Raw genomic sequence first — 21,853 nt, 5'->3', positions numbered from 1 at the left:
TCTTATGATACTATCAATTTTACTTACAATGATTCTAATAAAAATGCTTTAATAAAGACTATCTTTGCAAATCCAAAGTAAATAGCTAATAAAAATCTTACTTTGAGAATCAAGCTGGACTTGTTATTTCCATGAGTTTAGGTTACCATTAGCTAGATTTTATCGCCATATGTGGCTTAATAGTTAGTGGGGTTTGTTAAATAAGATGTTTTCGTTTACCGCGGTTGTATATAAATGTATATAGTTTGTGAATAGGTTAATTAGGCCACATGATTCAGTTGGTCATAATATGTCATGTTTTATTAATGGGCCTTGTGTTTGATTAGTGAAATATAGTGTAAGTTGTGGAGATAAGTAGCGTAGTTTATGACATATTTCCTATAGGCCGCTGGTGGAAGAGGTTCCACTGTGAGGGGAGTTCAGGGATGCCAATAGGGAGTCAGTGCAGATGTTGCCTGTAGGGTGGAGAGTGCAGGTGGTACCTGGAGAGGTGAGAGGAAGGGATGTCTAAAGCGGATGAGTGTGGTGGTTGCTTGCGGGAGGGAATGCAGGAGGTGCCTCTATGTGCAGAACATTCCTGTGTTTGAGTTCCATGGTTGCGGGATTGTGAGTGCAGGGGGTAACTACCTGTGAGGTGAAGGGTATGTGCTGGTTTGGGTGCCTGTGTGAGTGCAGGTGCAAAGCAGGGAGAAGTGTGTGCGTGTGTGTGTTGCCTGGGTATATTTAGTGGATAAAAGTGGGGGTACTCCTTTGGGGCTGAGTGCAGGGCATACTTGTAAGGTTGAGAGTGGGGCTGCCTGTCAGAGGTGAATATGAGGGGATGAGTGCATGGAGGAGGCCAGATGGTTTTTCTGTTTATGTGTGCATTTGGGCCTGTTTCAGAGCTGCCTAAAGAGTCTGTGTTCAGGGGTGTCTGTAGGTGGTCAGTACATGGGGTGTTTGTAGGCAGGGAGCCCACTGGTGCATGCAAAGGGCCAGCGCACAGGGGGCCTGTGTGTGAGTGTAGGGTGAGTATGCCTTTTTTGTATTACTGAAAGGGTGTGTGTGTGGGAGTGCAAAGGTAACTGTAGAGGGGTGATGTACATATGAGTCTCAGTGAACTAGGTGCCTGTGTGATTGCAGGCGTAGCATGTGTGTTTGTGTGTGTGTGTGTGTGTGTGTGTGTGCGCACACTTAGAGGGGAGCAAGCAGAGTGGGAGTGGTTTGCCTGTCTGAGTGCACAGTATTTATGGCAGACCTATTGGCATTTCCAATGCTTTTTTATAAAAGACAAATTAAAGAAACGGACAAATGAGAGGCTATCCCGCAAACTCAATTGCCGCCTCGGTTATCGAGTTAACGAAACCCTGGATATCATAGCACACTCACTGGTGCAAGGGTAGCTTCTTCCCCACAAAAACAATCTACTTGGGTAAGGACGTAGGACGTAGCAACGTAGTACAGCAACAAAAATTGCAGAATGGAGATTAGGAAATATACAGCAAACATTTAAATCAATATAAATCAAATTGCCCTTATTTCCCATTTACATGTCCCTGAGGGGCAGGCTGAACATCAGGAAAAGATCTTTATTGTTGCAAGAGATAACAAAAACTATGTAATGCCTTTAGGCACTCTTCTGAAGTGCAAGACTCTTGGCTATCAGAGGAAATATGCCAAGTGCTAAAATTATAACTGTAGGCAGGTTTAATTTCTTATGGCCTACACACTTTCATACATAACTTCAGATACATTTCTTTAATGTTTCCTTTGGAGAGGTTGTATTTTGCGTAGTGGAGAGGAGCAGATTGTGCAGACTGTAGGGTGATCAGATCTTGAGAACCAAAAACCGGGACATTTTGGAAAAATAGAAGAATGACTGCCATTTTTCATTCCTGGAATGGCGCAGAATGACATCTCTCGTCAACATAGGATCACATAAGATGCATTAAGAAAATAAATAAAATGCAATTTCAACAACCAACATCATACCTATTAATTAAATTGGTTACTTATAACAGGTGCTAACCAGTACAGCTTTAGAAAACCCAAAAAAGTGCCTCACTGTTTTCAGTCAACCCCTTCTAAAAACCGGGTAATGACCAAAAATTGCCAAAATCTGCTGGGACAACTGGTGAAAAACCAGGACTGTCTGGGCAAATCCGGGACCTCTGGTCACCCTAGCGGACAGGGAACTATTAAAAGACCTGCACTGCTTTTTAGGTCGAGCAGACAGAGTCTGCGCGAAGACCTATTGTCAGCCGTATTTGGGAATGTAGACCCGAGAGGGGCACGAGCGCAGATTTCACCTCGTGGGCGCGCACGGCGCCGTGCCCCTCTCGTGCCTCATATTCCCGTGCGCAAACATTCACACAGCCACACTCACGCATGCGCACATACACAGCCACACGCATACACAGGCACACACACACAGGCAGGCAGGCACACACACACACACTCGCATGCAGGCAGGCACACACACAGGCAGGCAGGCAGGCACACACACTCTGCATACACACGCACACAAGACCCCCATTCTATGTACTCACGGGTGATTGCTGGCCGTGCTACAAGGTTCGCAGACACCGAAACTCCACTCTCTCGTACTCCTCTGACATCACTGACTGCCGCCGAAACGACCAAGCGCTGTTTCACTCCGCCCTCGAGACCCTACATCCTATTGGTTAACTGGACACCACGTGATTCGTGCTTGTTCTACTTTGCAGCCCCTGCAGCGTTGCACGTTAAGAATAGACTTGTCTTCTAGGCTGCGGCGCGCGCATGAAGATGTCTTCTGTTGCCGAGAATAATTAATAAAAAGGCACAACGCCTCTGGGGCCTGTCAGCGTCTCAACGTTTAGGGAACAAAGGAGAATAAAATTGTGTGTTTAGTGCAGGCGGGAGGTATCGGCGTGAAGCAGGCAGAGCCTTCAGTGTATTCACACGTCAGCTGCCGTACTGCAGGCAGCTCCCCCCGCACCAGGATGCACAGGCAGCGCGCCCCGGGTCCTTGGGAGAGTACAGGCCAATACTACCGCCTGGCTGGGCTGAAGAATGTCCAGGGGGGGGGATGCGCTCGACCCAATCCCAAGGCGCGCGTTGCATTGTAAATGCTTTTTTTCTGTCCTTTGCTCTTTCGGTCTCCGGCAGGCCCCCTCACCCCCATCCTTGCACTCCTTCTCAAAAGCCTCCACATAGGAGATCTCTGCAGCATTCTCAGCAGTCCTGGGGGCCTGGCCTTCTCGCACTCGGCCCGCAGCGCAGACATACCGTCAGCTCGAAGGGCACCTGGAGAGCCCTGTTATGTTATTGTTTTCGCGGCTTCATTTAAACTTTTGTTGTTTTTTGGGTGGTATGGTCTGGCGGAGGCCAGCGACGGCAAGTGACGGGATGGAAAGGGTTGGGGTACTACTGTCGGCCCTGGTGCTTCAAGGTAAATAGCCCCTTTAACTGCTGCTGGGGTAGAAAATGCTGAATTTTTCAGGGTTTGGTGAGGCCCTCAGTGCTCGGTGCCCCGGTGCTGCTGCACCGATGGTAGCTAGGTCCATGTGATGGGCAATGATGCGCAGTCGGGGGCAGCAGCGACACTGCAAGGGCTAGAACAAGTTGGCAGGTGGGGAAAAACAGCAACGAAGGCTGACAGGAAGCCACGACAGAGGTGCCTGAGCGGAAAGAGTCGCCGAGGGTTCATGCGACTATCCCCTCGCTTATGAGCAGACAAAGGCAGTCATGCGACTTTCCACGAGCTGCGTGCGCTGCCCACAAGTCTTACGGATGGAGACACCTTGGCAGCGCTGGTAAAAGACGAGGAGACGGGTTTGACGTCTGTGAAAGGGGAAGGGAGGCTGGCGATGGGAAGCAGAAAGAGCTCTCTGGCGGCGGCAGAGAGAGTCAGAAAGAGACAGCGAAGAGAGATGGAATAATAGCCTTTGAGGGATTAGGAAAAAATCGTGCAGGGCAGAGAGACGATGGTAAAGAAAGAGTGGGCAGATGCCTGTCAGCAGAAGGAAGTGGCGGAGGGAGAAACATGGAAACATAACAAGCCCTATGTAAACTCTTTAAAACATTTTTTATTATTAAGCGTGTTTATTAGGATTTGCCATTGAACCAGGGCTTTAAGTGGGATGAAAAAACTGAGGGTCTCTCAAAGGGACGTGGCTGATGTAATTAAGGTTGTGGCTTAAAAACACAAAGTAAAAACCTGTGCTTAGCATAGTGTGCCCCCCAACTGGTATTTTGCTGCTTTTGTCATTGCATCCAGATATATAATACAACAAGTAACATTACACCTACAAGAAGTCAGGACTATTAGCATTGTCAATGGTTATTAGTTGCATAAGTTAAATGAAATGAATGAAAGTGTGTCTTGTAAAGCGCACTGCTACCCGCACCGCAGGCCTCGTAGCGCTATAGACCGCTGGGGAACCCGTCCTGGCTTTCCCTGTGAGATAGTTCCTCCTGGGAGTCTCCAAGGTGAAACCAGGCATCCCTGGCGTTTGTGGGGGGCCGTTGTGGAGATGAGGCAAGCTTAATGCCCAGAGTTACCGAGTGTGGTCCCTGGATTGAGTAAGCACCAAGGCGAGAATTATCGAGTCCGCTGATCATTTAGGTCCGAGACCCTGCCATGACGGGAATCGAACCCTGGTCCCAGCCCGTTCTCTGCTCTCGGGTCTGCCGCCTCTAACCAGTGAGCCACACCTCTCCACTAAATAGGCACCAATTATGGTTTCATTGTATAGAATATTGAAAACTTCTGTTCTGAAATGGTCAGACTGTGAAAGAACTATGACGAGTCTCCTTGAAGTTACATCAAATGCATTGAAGGGTGGCACTGCTTCAGAGTTGAGATTTTTGTTCCATCCTGAGAACGAGGGCAAAAACGGACATCTGGTGTGGTGACACGTCTCCTTCATTCTCGGTACATGTTGCTGATTTGCTCTTCCCTTTCGGGACAGCAACCTACCAGGCGCGTCACCTTTCATGCTCACACACACGGGGTGCCATCCTGCCTAGGATCTGAGCCATGACCCAACTAGGGTGTACATGGCTTTGGGAGTCTTCTGAAGCTTAGGAGGGGTTTGGGGCATACATACGACCTCCAAAATGTAAGGTTCCTTCAGCCTAGCAGTAGGTGGAATCTGAGCATTTTAAAGATGTTGTCGTTTTTGCTCAGATGTGAGCCTTGATTGCTTTTCCACTTCCTTCCTCGTACATAGGGTGCATTTATTTAGGAGTAAGCGGTGCCCTTCCCTGCTTTAAAAGAAATAAATAAATAACGGCTTATGTCTACTGATCGTGTCACCAATTCCCATCCTTGCCCTTCTTGGCATCATTTTACTTGTTCAGCACCGTCTGTGCCTGGTACATGTTACCATATAGAACAGATTTTCTGATTAACACGCTTTTTTGATGCCTGCTCATAACATCCTTCTGCTCCTATGGTTAGGCTGGTGCAGTCTAACTGCTTATATATTTTACTTCTTACAGCTTGTGTGCCTGTCTCTTACATACCCTCACCCATCAAACTGCCAGTCGCAATTTCCCCATAACGTAATAACTGCACATCAGTTGTCATCATGCATGACATGGAAGTACTTGTTGTTCTTACCTATCCTTCTTTTGCCTCACCCTTTCTTGTTTTATCTATCTCCCTCACTTACTTTTATGTATTTGTTCACCCCCTCTGTGTTTTCTCATTGTTCTCTTGTAATTTAAAAAGAATTGTAATGTATGTTTCCTTCCCTGTACATGCCAGCGCACCTCCCACACCTCTCTGTCATGGCATCCCCTAACAGTGTTATTTATAAGCTTTTTGTCTGCAAAGCTGCAGACAGAAAACGCCCATGAACAACTAGCTAATGTTTTAGTGGTACCCAAATCTCCTGCCACGGGGGCAGAGGGCCAGTCCTCGTCACTTTAGCTGCTTAAGTGGGGGGGTCGCTGCTCCTCAGGCACATACACATATTCGTTCTAATACATCAAGTTAGTTCTGTGGTGCCTTTGCTGTAATTAGGAGTACTGTGCTGCTCTTTCAAGATAAACAAGCATTTGCAATGCAATAGGTCTCGCATTTGCAAGAGTTTAGTTTAACCTATTGGCATTTGGCATTGTAATTGACAATGCCGTTTATTTACGTTTTAAAAACCAACACATAAATAAAAGGCAGTGCCATTTACAATGCCAATGGCTCAAACTCTAACAACTGCGAGACCTATTGCATTGCAAATGCTTGTTTCTCCTGCAACCGCCAATGGCATTTGATGAAAAACCCTATCTAGTAATACTAGACTATTAGTTGACACGATTATGTACCAAAAAATAATGCCTCTTTGAGGCAGGTGTAAAGAGAAGAAATGCTTTTATTTCTCCAAACTTTTCTGACTTTGCATGTGCGCTGTATGGTACCACACACATCTAAAGTGGGAGAAGTTTTAAAATTCATTTAGGTGCCCTTTCAGTACAAAACCAATGGTAGATATGACGCAGACACCTTTGCATTATGGTGCAAAGGTGTGTGTATGGCGCTGGGCCCCAGGATTGTGCGCCAGCGCTAGGTAGGGAGCAGGACTTTGCCATATCTTAATAGATATAGCGCTTTCCCACTCTCTCACGGAACGCATCGCAGCACCTGCGAGCTGCACTGCGTTGTGTGACAACTTGTAAATCTGAGTGTCAATGATGTGTGGCTCTCCATTCCATTCCCACACACCTTTCCCCTAATTTTATGATCCACAATTAAAAAGGAATGGCCCGATTACTTACTGGAAACGCTCATTATCCTGAAAGTGACAAAATTGGTCGTGTATTTTTTGTGATGAGATGGGTGCAGCAGAAATACCTAGACAAACATTGAACGCCTGAAATTTGTCTGGCTCAAATCACCAAACTGCAGGAGAGGGTCGGATCGAACCTTTGCACACACAGGTGAAAGCCTCAAGGTGAAACTGGTGCAAAGCTCGTAACACAGCGCCATTTCATGAGTGGCCCTACTCTCCTAGCATCGCGGATTCATGACTGAATGACGTCATCCGAGAATACCAATTAGAGCTTTAACAAGAGAAGCGGATAGTCCGGTGATTAAGTCGGAAGGTAAAACCAGGCCTTGTCCAGATGGCACAGGAGCCCTTTGTCCCGGGGGTTCCCTGAGGAGACGCGCCAGGGTTTTACGCTGGTGTCCTCAAAAGCAGACGCAGAAAGACGATCTTCCCGCCTCCGATCAGGTAAGGCTTAAAGTGGTCTCGGTTTACCGAGCTTCAACGGCGGCATTCTGTGCGGCTTAGAAAGGATGTCTTAAAACGCCGTGGACCCAAAGCCTTGGTGATGACAGGCTCCAGCAGCAGTGAGCGCGGAATACTAGGCACGTCATCAAGCGCGAGGCTGGGCCTCGAGGAATGGAGGTACTTCTATCTCATCCATTCAAGTCTCCATTTTCAGGAGCGTAGCTTCCATTGGTGCAGCGGCACGAGGCTGAGAGAAGCCTTGGGGGGAGGGGGACTCCTGAATCCTGATGACTGCTGTGATTCACAATTAAAATGTGCTTTGAAAGTACATCTTGGTTGCTACCTTACTTAGTAAACACTTGACGAGAGCCATGATTAAAACATTAGTTCCATACAAGATAGTAATACTCACAATATTTTATTGTTTTTATGATATAAGGCGGTGACGGTGCGAGGCAAGGTAAGGATTTTTTTGCAGTTGTGCTCTATAAAAAAATTGGATAATTGACATGCAAATAGAAGCTTATGAACAGGGGTCGAAGTACATTAAAAAAAGTTTGGGAACTACGATGCTCCTCACAATGGTAGCAAGGTCAAATGAGTGGCTAAAAAAATCGAAATATTCTGTTACTTTTTTTGGTCTTTCACTTTCAAGTAACTACACAGAAAATAATACACTATTATACAAACAGTCTGGGTTTTACTAAAATGTATATGTACTGCAGAGGACTGTGGGGCAGATTTACAAGCCCCTTGCGCCACTTTTGCGTCATTTTTCCCATGTTAAAAATGACGCAAAAGCGGCGCAAGGAGCTTGTAAATCTGCCCTGTGTGCATAACCAGAGAGTATGAATCAAGAAACACTGTTAAACGTAACAATGTGCCCAACTGCACTCCTTTCTGAGACAAGATGTCTTCAGTGAATGAAATCCAAGGTAATATGAATGTACTCCCAATAAATCAATCTGTACAATCCAAACGATGTATGCGTTTTCATTTTCAACACAATTCAGTCGTTCCAACTGGTGAGTCACAGATTCAGACTTTAAAGAACATTATCAATGTAGTTCTAGTTGACACACATCATAATATCCAAATGGTTGATCTGTTCAATTCGTTCCCTATGCATTTCGGGCCACAGCCCTTCTTCAGGGAAATGCATTTGATCTACAATAGAAATGTGTGGGTATAAATGCGTGACCAGAGAATTGAAAGATGTTGGTGCAGTGGTGAATAATGACTTGTGTATGTTTAGAGCTAGGAGAACATTCTGTGACAGAAAGCACTGTGAATATGTAAGTCATTATTTTAGACTTGTATTGCAAATATTATGATAGGCTGCTACAAAAGATGCAAAAAGATTTAAGATAGAAACGTGCTTCCAAAATTTAAAGTTTAGTAACACCCAGACTGTATGTAGTGCATTTTTTTACAACTATCTTTTAACAGCACACACTTTGTTAGACCTGGCATCATTGGCATGAGTCTCTCCTCCATTTTTTTTCTGTTTGCCTCCTCTGTTGACGATGTTTTTGCTGGTATATGCTTTGGGCACTGTGCCACTGCTGTTCAGTGCCACAGTGCAAGTGCTCCCTATGTGAAATTGCTGTATTGATTGACTTCCATGTTTGGCTTATTTGGTTTACTGTCAGTCCCTAGTAGAGTGCACCAGGAGTGCCAGGGCTTGTAAATACAAATGCTACTAGTGGGCCTGCAGCACATGTTGTGCCACCCACAAAAGCGGCCTAGTAAAAGTATGTCTGGAGGTCTACCATTGCTAGACCACGTGCAGTCTGACTGTCACGAGGACTGCGCAAGTACACCTACTTGCCAGTCCCTAAACCTTCCCTTAACTTCATGTTAGTCACCCCTATGGTAGGCCCATGGGCAGGGTGCATTGTAAGCATAAGGTAGGACAAGCCTGACAAGGTTGGCATGTCCTAATAGTGAATTACAGCCATAGTCGCCTTTTCACTATTGTAAGGTAACCTGCTCTCCATCAGTTAGAATGGGCTGCCAGGATTATTAATGCTATAATCCTAGCGGGCTCGGGGAGCATGGTGCAATGTCGAGTTTGGTATCCCTGAACTCAGGGTTTAATAACGCATCCGTTTGTGTGGATGGTTTTTGGACTCTGTGTTTGAAAATAGCACTTTTAGAAAGTAGCTATTTTCTTGTCTAACTGTCTACCGGTCTCTGCTGGTTCTGGTGTGCGTGTGACAGGAGCTGGGTGGCTCCAGAGAGTCTGAATGAGTCAGTGTGGGATGAGTGGGGCATTTGCATTGAGAGTAGGGGAAGAGTAGCTCCTGATAGCCTGCCCTGCCTGAAACAATGTTGGCTCCGCCCCCCTGCCAGGCGACTGATGACTCTGTGCTTGCCTGGGACTTTCCTGGCCCCCCTCCTGCCGGGCAGCTGATGGCCCTGCCCCTGCCAGTGACAATGCTGGCTCCGCTCCTGCTGAGCGGCTGAGGACTCTGCCCTGCCCAGTGAATAGGCCAGGTGCTTCGGCCTGGCAACACCCACAACAAACCCAAGATGGGGGGAAACTCCCCTGCATGGACAAAGGGATCAAAGCCAAAACGGGGTATAAGAGAAGGACCCCTGAACCAAGAATTCAGATCACTTCTGACAAGGAAACCTGAACCAAGGACAAGAAGCCTGCTGATCTAAGGACTGCCTACCCCTTCTGCCAGGGTGCTGTTTGTTGGGGGAATCCTGCATTGCTTCTTTATTTTTGCCAAGGAACCAGGAGAGAGGAACTGTGTGTGTACTCTCACTCTTTACTAAGAAAATCTCCAAGGGCTGGAAGAGTGCCAGTCTCCTGTTGAAGTCACAGGGCTAAAGGACTTCATCTGCTTAAAGTGCTATTTGCTGGAACTTGTGAATCCAGCACCTCTGAAAGAATCCAGCAATCTCGACGCCGACGGACGCCGCCGAATCCAGCTCGACATCGTGAGTAACGGCTCCAGTGTCCCGCTTCCTCGACGCCGGCCGCCGGGCCCGATCGACGCCAGCAGCAACGCCAGTGAGTAGTGAGTTCGGCTCCAGCTCCAAGTGACCTCGTGTCTGCACCGCCGCTGATCGCATCGACTTCGAGCCCTCTCGACGCCGTGAGCGCTGCTCACTCTTGCAACATCGACATCGACGACGTCGTATCCTGCTTCATCCCGTGAGCGCTGCTCCCGCCTGACTTCGGTCGACGCCGCTGCAGATCGCCCCGACTCCTAGGCCCGATCGACGCCGAAGACGCGACGCCGGACATCTCGACGCCGCTGATCATCGAGTGCTTCACTTTTCCAAGGTACTGTGTTGTGGGGGTCTGTGCGACTCCGGGCTCGACGTAGCGCTCCTCACGGTCGAAGCCGAACCTTTGGATTAACTTTGCCTCGACATCGTGTGACTCCCGTGTGGGTTACATTGTTGCCAAGAACTGTGTTTTAGAGAAGAAGAGTTGCTTTTGATACTAAAGACTTTTTGTGCTAAGAAGAAACTACGCTTGAACTATTATTTTTCCTTCCAACAGTATTTATTAAGATTGTGGTATATTTTTGTCGTTATTTGGTCTTGTGCTAAGCCTTATATAAAAATCCATATTTTTATAATACTACTGTGTCGTGTCCATTTGTAGTGTATTCACTTTATTACTGTATGTGGTCATAAATGCTTAACGCACTGCCTCTGAGATAAGCCTGTCTGCTTTGCCAAGCTACCAAGGGGGTGAGCAGGGGTTATCTAAGTGTGTGATCTCCTTGCCCTGACTAGAAAAGGTGTGTCCCTATTTGTCAGAAGTGTATACCTCTGCCAACTAGAGACAGCCGCTTCTAACATTGGTGGGTCAGCGGTGGGATTTTGAACTTTGCATTTATGACCCATGTGCAGTGATTAGTGTGCGCTACATAGTGAAAGCAGACCATAGCGCAGCCACAATCTGTTTTGGTTGGATATTCTATTTTTTTTGTTCTCCAATTTCCTGAAGCTTGATTTTTGAAACTGCCAGTTTTTGACCATGAGTGATGCCGGAGTCACTACCCCTGTTATTGTGGAGGAGTTTGATAGGAAGAAGATAAAGAAATACAACAGAAAGCAACTGGAGCACTTTTGCGAGCAGTTGAAAGTTCCTACAACAGGCCTCAAAGTTAAGGAAGATTATTTTAAAGCATTGCAGGCCTGGTTAGCGGCCAGAGACCCCTCTGATCCGGTGGTGGTACCGACAGAGGAAGAGGAGGAGGAAGTGCCCGTGACTGGGCCTGTATCCCCTCCTGGCAGCAGTGTTTCCTCTAAAGGTCTTTCCCCTGAGGAAAGAGAAGAAAGGGCGAAGGAGCGAGCATACAACATGGAAATGGCAAAACTTAAGATAAATGGGCAGTTGGAATTAGAGAATGCAAGAGGCAGGAGAGAAGCTGATTTGGAGATCAAAAGATTAGAGTTTGAAAGAGAGAAGTTAGCTGTTGAGCGTGATACCAAGTTGAGGGAGTTGGAGCTCCAAGCTAAAAAGTTAGAATTGAATCCCTCTGGTGGCAGCATCCCATCTGTGCCTGCAGAAAGTAGGTTTTACTTTCCCAAAGATGTGATCAAAGATTTTCAGAAGAATGAGGATATTGGTCAATGGTTTAAAGCATATGAGTTAGCATTGTTGGCCCACCGGGTCCCTGAGAAGGATTGGGGAGCGGGGTTGTGGGGTCGCTTTGTGAATGAGGGAAGAGATACCTTGTTAGACATGCCTGTTGAGGATAGGACGTCTTATGCTCATATGAAAGATGCTTTAATGTTAAGGTATGGCCTCACCCCAGAAAAGTACAGACAGGCCTTTAGAGAATGTAAGAAGTTGCCTGGTACCACGTGGGTGGAGTATGTGTCATATTTTTGCAGAGCCATGGATGGTTGGGTAAAGGGCAGCAAAGTGGAAAGTTATGATGCTCTTTATGATTTGTTTGCTTGGGAGCACTTGTCTAATAACTGTTTTCCAGAGCTGCGCCAGCACCTTATTGATAGCAAGATATCTAACCCTAGAAAACTTGCTGAAGAGGCAGACCGCTGGGTCAGTACCAGGGTCCACAAGGGTCCAGTGGGAGACTCAGCCAAAGGTGGGCAGGGTCCCCAGCAGAAGAGTGGGGGGGACAAGGGTAAACAGAAGGAGTTCCAGAAAGGGCCCCAAAGTAATCCCCAAGGGAACCAAGGGAAGGGTTCCCAGCCTCCCCCAGATAGGAAATCAGAGGCCCCGACAGGTAAACCTGTTCGTAGGGGCCCCATGACTTGCTTCGCTTGTAAGCAGGTGGGACACCGTTTTTATGATCCTCAGTGTCCCTTGAAGAACTCTAGTGCACCACCCGGTGCACCACCACGTGCCGCCCCCCGTCAGTTGGCGAGTGTAGCCCTGGGAGGGGAGGAGATGGTTGCCCATGGTGGGGAGGGTCCCGCAGAGATGTCCCTGGTCTCTCTAGGAGACATGGAATTGGTCCCGCCACCCCCTCTGCCTAGTAACACTAAGAAATATAGGCAGTGGGTGACCATTAATGGCCATAGAGTGGAAGCTCTCAGAGACACCGGAGCGAGTGTGACAGCTGTCAAGTGTCACTTGGTGTCCAGAGAGCAGGTTGTTCCCCACGCATTCTACCCTGTGATAGCTGCTGACAACTCCCAGAGAGAGTGTGAGGTAGCTCAAGTTTCCTTTGAATGGGGGGGAGTTTCAGGTACTCTTCAAGTTGCTGTAAGGCCCGCCATGCCTGTTGATTGTCTCCTGGGCAATGATTTAGAAGACTCCCCTTGGGCTAAGGTGGAGAGGGAGACACATTTGAAAATGTTGGGTGTGCCAGAGTGGGTGTGTGCAACCACTCGATCCATGACAGCAAGTAAGGGTGTTGATGGGGTTCTGGAGCCTGAAAGTATGGCCCAGGACCCAGCTGTAAAGAGAAGAGGCAGGGGACGCGGGAAACCGTCCCCCGTAGTTCCCGTGGTCCAGGAGGAGGCAGACCTTGAGGGGTATGCCCTGGAACCCACAGGTGAACAAGTTGCTGAACTGGGAGACCTGCCCGAGCTGACCCACTGGCAGCAGGATGGTGGTCCCTCCAGGGAAGAATTCTGTGCAGAACAGAAAGTGTGCCCTTCTCTTGTGGGTATGAGGCAGCAGGCCTCAGCCCAAACCTCAGGTGATCAGTCAGGGTCACATTTTGTTTACTGGGAGAACGACCTCCTGTATAGCGAGCCTAAGGCTGCTGAGCCTGGGTCAGCCCGTGTGCTGGTGGTACCCCAGCGCTTCAGAGCCTTCCTACTGGGGTTGGCTCATGACGTTCCGTTAGCTGGACATCTGGGGCAGGACAAGACCTATGACAGGCTTGTCACCCATTTCTATTGGCCTCAGATGCGAAGGGACACAGATGTCCATTGCAAGACCTGTCAAACTTGCCAGGCAAGTGGGAAAAGCGGGCGGAAGCAGAAGGCTCCCCTCCAACCTTTTCCCGTGGTCAGTACCCCCTTTGACCGAGTGGGGATTGACATTGTTGGGCCACTGGACCCCAAGACAGCCCTGGGCAACAGGTTCATCCTGGTCTTGGTGGACCATGCCACACGGTACCCGGAAGCCATCCCTCTCAGAACAGTGACTGCCCCCGTGGTGGGACGGGCACTGATGGGTGTTTTCTCCCGAATTGGGTTCCCCAGAGAGGTGGTGTCAGACCGGGGCACCAACTTCATTTCCAACTATATGAAGTCTCTGTGGAAGGAGTGTGGGGTAACTTATAAGTTCACCACTCCTTACCACCCTCAAGGTAATGGGTTGGTTGAAAGATTCAACCGTACCCTTAAAGGCATGATTATGGGTCTTGAAGAACCAATGAGGCGTAAATGGGACGTCCTCTTGCCATGCCTGTTGTTTGCTTACCGTGAGGTGCCACAGAAGTCTCTAGGGTTCAGCCCCTTTGAGCTTTTGTATGGTCACCCGGTAAGAGGACCTTTGAGTCTGGTCAAAGAAGGCTGGGAGCAATCTCCCAGGAAACCTCCCCAGGATGTATACAGTTACATGCTGGCCTTTAGAAACCAGACTAGGCGCTTCAGAGATCTTGCTCAGGCAAATCTGGAGGCCAGCCAGGAGGAGATGAAGCGGTGGTACGACCAGAAGGCCACTCTGGTAGAGCTTCAGCCTGGACAGAAAGTTTGGGTCATGTCCCCTGTGGAACCTTGTGCGCTCAAGGACAGGTGGACTGGACCATTTGAGGTTGTGGAGAAAAAGAGCGATGTCACCTACATGGTGGACTTAAAGTCTCCCAGGAACCCCTTGCGGGTCCTGCATGTCAACCGTTTGAAGCCCCACTTAGAAAGGGCCGAAGTGGGCATGCTCCTAGCTACAGATGCTGGAATGGAGGAGGAGAGTGAGCCTCTTCCTGACCTCCTGTATGCAAAAGAGCAAGATGGGTCAGTGGATGGTGTTGTCCTCTCTGACACACTGACCCCTGAACAGCAGCAGGATTGTCGCCAATTGTTGGGACAATTCCCTGATCTGTTCTCCTTGATTCCTGGTGTCACTCAGTGGTGTGTCCATGATGTGGACACCGGGGACAGCACTCCTGTGAAGCACAAGGCTTACAGAGTGACTGACAAGGTCAGAGCATACATCAAGGAGGAGGTCTCCAAAATGTTTGCCTTAGGGGTGGTTGAGTCCTCTAGCAGTCCTTGGGCCAGCCCAGTGGTCTTGGTCCCGAAGGCTGCGGCGCCTGGTGCTTCACCGGAACTTCGGTTCTGTGTGGATTACCAAGGACTCAATTCAGTCACCAAGACTGACGCGCACCCCATCCCCAGAGCTGATGAGCTCATAGATCGGTTAGGGGCTGCCCGGTACCTTAGTACGTTTGATCTAACGTCTGGGTACTGGCAGATCGCCTTGACTGATGGGGCAAAAGAGAGGTCAGCATTCTCCACACCAGATGGGCACTACCAGTTCCGGGTTATGCCCTTTGGGATGAAGAATGCCCCTGCCACCTTCCAGAGGTTGGTCAACCAGGTCTTGGCTGGACTGGAGGATTTCAGTGCCGCCTACCTGGACGACATCGCAGTGTTCAGCGCCAGCTGGGAGGAACACTTGCGCCACCTCCAGGAAGTGTTGTTGGCCCTGCGCAGAGCAGGCCTCACAATCAAAGCCAGTAAGTGCCAGATTGGGCAGGGTTCAGTGGTGTACTTGGGGCACCAAGTAGGGAGCGGCAAGGTGGCCCCCCTGCAACCCAAGATTGATACCATCCTGGCATGGGCACCGCCCAAAACCCAGACTCAGGTGAGAGCCTTCTTGGGTCTCACGGGTTATTACAGGAGGTTTGTCAAGGATTATGGTAACATTGTGCACCCCTTGACTTCGCTGACTTCCAGGAAGCAGCCAAGACTTGTGAACTGGACTGACGCCTGTCAGACGGCCTTTGACACCCTGAAAACTGCAATGTGCACAGCACCCATACTCCAGGCACCCGACTTTTCTAAAGAATTTGTTGTCCAGACGGACGCTTCAGAGCATGGCGTGGGGGCTGTTCTAGCTCAGGTGAATGAAGAGGGCCGAGACTTACCTGTAGCCTTCATCAGCAGGAGGTTACTTCCCAGGGAACAGAGGTGGAGTGCGATAGAAAGAGAAGCATTTGCTGTGGTCTGGGCGCTGAAGAAGCTAAGACCCTACCTGTTTGGGACTCACTTCCGGGTTCAGACAGACCACAGGCCCCTCAGATGGTTGATGCAGATGAGGGGTGAGAATCCAAAGCTGTTGAGGTGGTCCATTTCCCTACAGGGGATGGACTTCACGGTGGAACACCGCCCTGGCACAGATCACGCCAATGCTGATGGTCTGTCCAGATTTTTCTGCCTTAGTGATGAGGACTCCCTAGGGTAAGGGTAGTTCTCCCCACATTTCAGCTGGAGGGGACACGTGTTAGACCTGGCATCATTGGCATGAGTCTCTCCTCCATTTTTTTTCTGTTTGCCTCCTCTGTTGACGATGTTTTTGCTGGTATATGCTTTGGGCACTGTGCCACTGCTGTTCAGTGCCACAGTGCAAGTGCTCCCTATGTGAAATTGCTGTATTGATTGACTTCCATGTTTGGCTTATTTGGTTTACTGTCAGTCCCTAGTAGAGTGCACCAGGAGTGCCAGGGCTTGTAAATACAAATGCTACTAGTGGGCCTGCAGCACATGTTGTGCCACCCACAAAAGCGGCCTAGTAAAAGTATGTCTGGAGGTCTACCATTGCTAGACCACGTGCAGTCTGACTGTCACGAGGACTGCGCAAGTACACCTACTTGCCAGTCCCTAAACCTTCCCTTAACTTCATGTTAGTCACCCCTATGGTAGGCCCACGGGCAGGGTGCATTGTAAGCATAAGGTAGGACAAGCCTGACAAGGTTGGCATGTCCTAATAGTGAATTACAGCCATAGTCGTCTTTTCACTATTGTAAGGTAACCTGCTCTCCATCAGTTAGAATGGGCTGCCAGGATTATTAATGCTATAATCCTAGCGGGCTCGGGGAGCATGGTGCAATGTCGAGTTTGGTATCCCTGAACTCAGGGTTTAATAACGCATCCGTTTGTGTGGATGGTTTTTGGACTCTGTGTTTGAAAATAGCACTTTTAGAAAGTAGCTATTTTCTTGTCTAACTGTCTACCGGTCTCTGCTGGTTCTGGTGTGCGTGTGACAGGAGCTGGGTGGCTCCAGAGAGTCTGAATGAGTCAGTGTGGGATGAGTGGGGCATTTGCATTGAGAGTAGGGGAAGAGTAGCTCCTGATAGCCTGCCTTGCCTGAAACAATGTTGGCTCCGCCCCCCTGCCAGGCGACTGATGACTCTGTGCTTGCCTGGGACTTTCCTGGCCCCCCTCCTGCCGGGCAGCTGATGGCCCTGCCCCTGCCAGTGACAATGCTGGCTCCGCTCCTGCTGAGCGGCTGAGGACTCTGCCCTGCCCAGTGAATAGGCCAGGTGCTTCGGCCTGGCAACACCCACAACAAACCCAAGATGGGGGGAAACTCCCCTGCATGGACAAAGGGATCAAAGCCAAAACGGGGTATAAGAGAAGGACCCCTGAACCAAGAATTCAGATCACTTCTGACAAGGAAACCTGAACCAAGGACAAGAAGCCTGCTGATCTAAGGACTGCCTACCCCTTCTGCCAGGGTGCTGTTTGTTGGGGGAATCCTGCATTGCTTCTTTATTTTTGCCAAGGAACCAGGAGAGAGGAACTGTGTGTGTACTCTCACTCTTTACTAAGAAAATCTCCAAGGGCTGGAAGAGTGCCAGTCTCCTGTTGAAGTCACAGGGCTAAAGGACTTCATCTGCTTAAAGTGCTATTTGCTGGAACTTGTGAATCCAGCACCTCTGAAAGAATCCAGCAATCTCGACGCCGACGGACGCCGCCGAATCCAGCTCGACATCGTGAGTAACGGCTCCAGTGTCCCGCTTCCTCGACGCCGGCCGCCGGGCCCGATCGACGCCAGCAGCAACGCCAGTGAGTAGTGAGTTCGGCTCCAGCTCCAAGTGACCTCGTGTCTGCACCGCCGCTGATCGCATCGACTTCGAGCCCTCTCGACGCCGTGAGCGCTGCTCACTCTTGCAACATCGACATCGACGACGTCGTATCCTGCTTCATCCCGTGAGCGCTGCTCCCGCCTGACTTCGGTCGACGCCGCTGCAGATCGCCCCGACTCCGAGGCCCGATCGACGCCGAAGACGCGACGCCGGACATCTCGACGCCGCTGATCATCGAGTGCTTCACTTTTCCAAGGTACTGTGTTGTGGGGGTCTGTGCGACTCCGGGCTCGACGTAGCGCTCCTCGCGGTCGACGCCGAACCTTTGGATTAACTTTGCCTCGACATCGTGTGACTCCCGTGTGGGTTACATTGTTGCCAAGAACTGTGTTTTAGAGAAGAAGAGTTGCTTTTGATACTAAAGACTTTTTGTGCTAAGAAGAAACTACGCTTGAACTATTATTTTTCCTTCCAACAGTATTTATTAAGATTGTGGTATATTTTTGTCGTTATTTGGTCTTGTGCTAAGCCTTATATAAAAATCCATATTTTTATAATACTACTGTGTCGTGTCCATTTGTAGTGTATTCACTTTATTACTGTATGTGGTCATAAATGCTTAACGCACTGCCTCTGAGATAAGCCTGTCTGCTTTGCCAAGCTACCAAGGGGGTGAGCAGGGGTTATCTAAGTGTGTGATCTCCTTGCCCTGACTAGAAAAGGTGTGTCCCTATTTGTCAGAAGTGTATACCTCTGCCAACTAGAGACAGCCGCTTCTAACACACTTCATATCTCAGATGGTAGCTCCCTTGCAATACCACTCAGAATAAATCTGTCTCATCAGGAGGCTTCAAATGATTCTGTTAATTAAAGCCAATACCGGCGTCTAAGCACCCTTTACATCCGCAGGTTAACCAGTTGTGCACATTTACATTTCTTTCAGGCAAGCAGGCACCCTGGCAAGACGGCGTGTATAGCTGTCTGCCCCTTGCTCCATTTCACAGCACAGGAGACTCCTTGTTTTACATTTCAACTGAAGCATTTCGATCTCGTATGTAACCTTCCCCGGGTGGTTGTCTTTCCACAAAAAGTAGAGGAACTGCTTTTCTTAAAAAAGTATGGGCATGTCGTTCCCCTCAGATCCTGCCCACTTCAACCACAGCTTACTAGGCTTGTGCTAAACTTATCTTTTGTGCTGTGTGGAGATTCTAATTGACTCCATTCCCCGGTATGCTTGTTTCAGGATCAGCCCAGAAGAATCAGACCAGCTCACTTCCTTTGTGTAACATTCCACCCACTGCTGGTGGAATACAGACATTATGTTGTTGTGTCTCAGGCAATCACATTGGTGTTCCGGTCAATGAAACAGTGGAAAATATTCCACTCCTCTCCCAAGTTTAAAAGGTCAGAAAAAAGACAGAACAGTGTTTGTTCCACAGAGAGGCGGGATGGTGATGAACAGAGTGGATTTTGCCTCGGCGTAATATTTTTTTGCCTCCCTCTCCCCAGTGCTAACATGGAACTCCTTTTATTTGTATAGCTTTCAAGTAAATCTGGTATGCTACTATTTATTGTATATTTGTTTTTGGGAACTAGTGTTTATTTCTTTCTATATAGGTCAATTGCATTTATTTTAGTGCATTGGTGGACTCTTTTATTCCAATATTAAGGCTTGTGGGTATTTGGAAACACTCTTTTCCTTATAATGTCAGCTTTTTCCAGTGGGCATAGTCAGATTTTGTTTTTACGCTTATATCAATCAGATATATGAGTACTGGAATATTACTCTTTATCGTCCCTTGGCTTTGATAACCAGTTTTCCTGGATTTTAACACCTAAGACACTTGTTAATTGAAGGTACTTGTTTTCTCTAGATCTTTCTGTTTCTGGCTATTAGCACATTAGCCATTGTTCTGTGTCTTTTACTTAGGCTTATGGGATATTCACTGTACTGTTTCCTTCCATTTCTAAGAGTGAATTTGACATCTGATCACATGCCTCGACTATATTTCTATTTCATATGCCTTTGAGGAGGTGCCATCTCACCCATTTCTTTTCCAGTGTCAGGTGGGTGAATTCAATATTTTATTGCTTTTCTTCCCTCTGGTAAGAATTCCCCCTTGTGTGTGTACAGTTTCTGTATTATTAAAGGGTGTGCTGCACAGTGGCCTTACGAAACTTGAGTGGGGCCCCCTGCAAGGTCCAGGGAGGGCCCCCCCCCCGGACACAACCAGGAGCCCTCAGGTCAGGGTACTGTGCTGAAGGAGCCCCTGGGGCTCAGGGACCCCCCCTCCGCTGAGCGGGGGGCCTGTGTTACACCATTGGCACTGCACAAAGCATCATTGCTTTTTGTGGCTGTCATTCACCTATGAGTCTCAACCATTTTATAGAATGCACATCATGTTACATTTACCACATGCCAAATGTCATGACCTTGTCCCCTATGCAACAGCATGCCTAGGTTCACATATATAAGGTGGTACCCATCCAAATGTATTCTGCTTTCACAAAATGTTACTTTAATTGATCTGTTATTTACTTTTGACACTGTCAGTTGGGTTTCCGTGATGGCAAGTGGTAGGCACAACTGTAAATACCTGTAATGCTGTACCGTTACACCTTCTGAAGCAGGAAATGCGCTTTTTTCATCCCTAGCCAAATGAGAGACATGTGTTATCAAAATGCAGTTCATAAGCAAACACAACGTGCAACATAACGGTAGTCATGAGGGAGCAACTGTCATCTGCCATGCCCTTCACATGCCAGTCCAAGACGTGGCTAGTTAACCGGCCCTGTCACCACACTCAGTGTATGACCGTGTCATGCTTGCAGCAACTTACCAGCTCCAGTTCCTCATGGTGTTCTCCCTTCATCCTCCAGCCAGCTGATTATTCTGCGCCTCGCGCCCGTCGTCGTCGGAGTCTCTACCACACCCCTCAGTCTCCACAGCATTGGCTTGCGGCATACCAGTGTTTCCTGACGCACCTCGTCTACGCCCCTCCTGTGGAAGAAAAAGAAAGAAAACCAGACAAACTGCACTCAGGTATTCCTCATCCCCAGGTTCGGATTGGTAATGCAGCTACTCGGGCAATGTCAAAGGGGCCGTTGTCCGAGTTACAGCTGTCGGACGCTTTTTTGGGCAGCCTGTGGGGCCGATTTGGGCTGTCTGTGTTGTTTGGATGCCGCCAGTAGCCCAGTGGGTGCCTGGGTGGCCTATCTGGAGGCCGAGGTGCGTCCATTACCTCCCTTTCTTCAAGGGACAGAGGTATCACTCCCTTTCACTCCCTGGGCCGGCCCATTAATGTATGCATATTGGGGGGGAAAGGGGCCTGAGCAGAAGTGGCCTCACTTGTTTTCAGGTGTGTTTCACCAGTGTGAACTAATCTGTGCATTTTCTAAAAATCAAAGTAAAATTAAGAAAACATGCCTCTGTCAGAGATCTCCCCCCCCTTCTTCTTATAAACTTTAGCAAAGCTGTGTTTTGCGGAGTGGCAATATGCAATTGTGGGCCGCTTTTGTTAGCGCGCCCGGGCCGATTTTTAATCCCACTCCAACCTTGCTCATCCCCTATGTCTTGTGGCAGCCACATCAAACCTTGTCGGACACGGTCATTTTCTAAAGTAGAGAGCGCATGAAAATAAAATCGCTCATTCTTATTGTTCGGGCATTAATAGTGCATCTTAGTAGCCCTTATTGGAGAGGAAAAAACTTGGGTATTTGAGATACAGCTTGAGGTCATAGACACTCTCATGGACCCATGCCATGTGCTCTAAACAGTATTTATAACACTAATCCTTTGTTGTTGGAACTACAGTTTGGCCCTAAAGAGCAGTGTTGGTAACTACTCCTTGCAAGACTTTTGAGAACATTGCATCAGATCTCAAAGTGCATCTTATTGTCAACACTGCGTTGGGCAAGACTAGAATCGTGAATTGGCTCTGTGAGAACATTGAAAGCATATCATTTGTTTACACAACATGTGTGTTCCTGAAAAAAACATAGTGTTCTTAAAAACAGGAAGTTGTATCCCCTATTTGTATAGTATGTGACAGAAGACAAAATCCTAGACATATGTTATGATGTGTAATGTGATTGAGAAGAGATAACACGTGTTCCCTCTTGTGTGCTTAAGGGTGCTTTAACTAATTATGCATATCCTCAGCAGATCAC

The 21,853-nt window shown here is 48.4% G+C and overlaps 1 long non-coding RNA gene across 1 annotated transcript in view; it reads right to left on the bottom strand.

The window, feature by feature from the left end:
* LOC144783427 (uncharacterized) overlaps positions 1–20,676 on the bottom strand; it is a 69,625-nt gene extending 48,949 nt beyond the window's left edge. Inside the window, exons 1-2 of the long non-coding RNA XR_013601435.1 lie at positions 20,524–20,676; positions 20,281–20,334 (exon numbers count right to left, since the gene is read on the bottom strand). This is a non-coding gene — a long non-coding RNA (uncharacterized LOC144783427). The remainder of the gene's footprint in view (positions 1–20,280; positions 20,335–20,523) is intronic.
* Positions 20,677–21,853: the final 1,177 nt, after the last annotated feature.

This window comes from Lissotriton helveticus, chromosome 9, assembly GCF_964261635.1.
Source record: "Lissotriton helveticus chromosome 9, aLisHel1.1, whole genome shotgun sequence".
NCBI classification, from domain to species: Eukaryota; Metazoa; Chordata; class Amphibia; order Caudata; family Salamandridae; genus Lissotriton; species Lissotriton helveticus.
Note: the sequence above shows the minus strand (reverse complement) of the source record. Positions and strands in the feature narration are given on the sequence as shown.